Raw genomic sequence first — 476 nt, forward strand, 5'->3', positions numbered from 1 at the left:
ATATATGATATAATATAATATGTATATAATATATGCTTTCGACCAAAAGAGACGCGAAATCCTGTTTACCTTTGCTATGGTGATCATGGTCGTTTTCCATTTTTAATAAAATTGGGGAATTCAAGAACAAACTGTTTATTGGCATTATGAAAGGATACGCGGGGTATCACTGTAAACATTGAACTTTAACGGTGTACATTTCCAACTTCCGGTTAATGCATCACAATGCCCAGGATGTTTTTGGCTACCATTAAATCGGATCACCGCAGTGGATCTCCGGTACAAGAAGGCCACTAGGTTGTTGGTAAGACGTAGAGGGACCTGCCTCCACATGTCCTTGATGACCACTCCCAGTTCATGCGTGGTTCTCGGCCTTGGATGTCTCCCCTCTTTGCGTCGTTTAATCTCGTTCTAAAGTAACGTTAATTGGGTTTAAATCCTAGTCAAGGTCAGGAGGAGGCTGCAAAGTCATGCCA

Source organism: Aplysia californica, unplaced genomic scaffold (genome assembly GCF_000002075.1).
Source record: "Aplysia californica isolate F4 #8 unplaced genomic scaffold, AplCal3.0 scaffold00076, whole genome shotgun sequence".
Lineage (NCBI taxonomy): Eukaryota > Metazoa > Mollusca > Gastropoda > Aplysiida > Aplysiidae > Aplysia > Aplysia californica.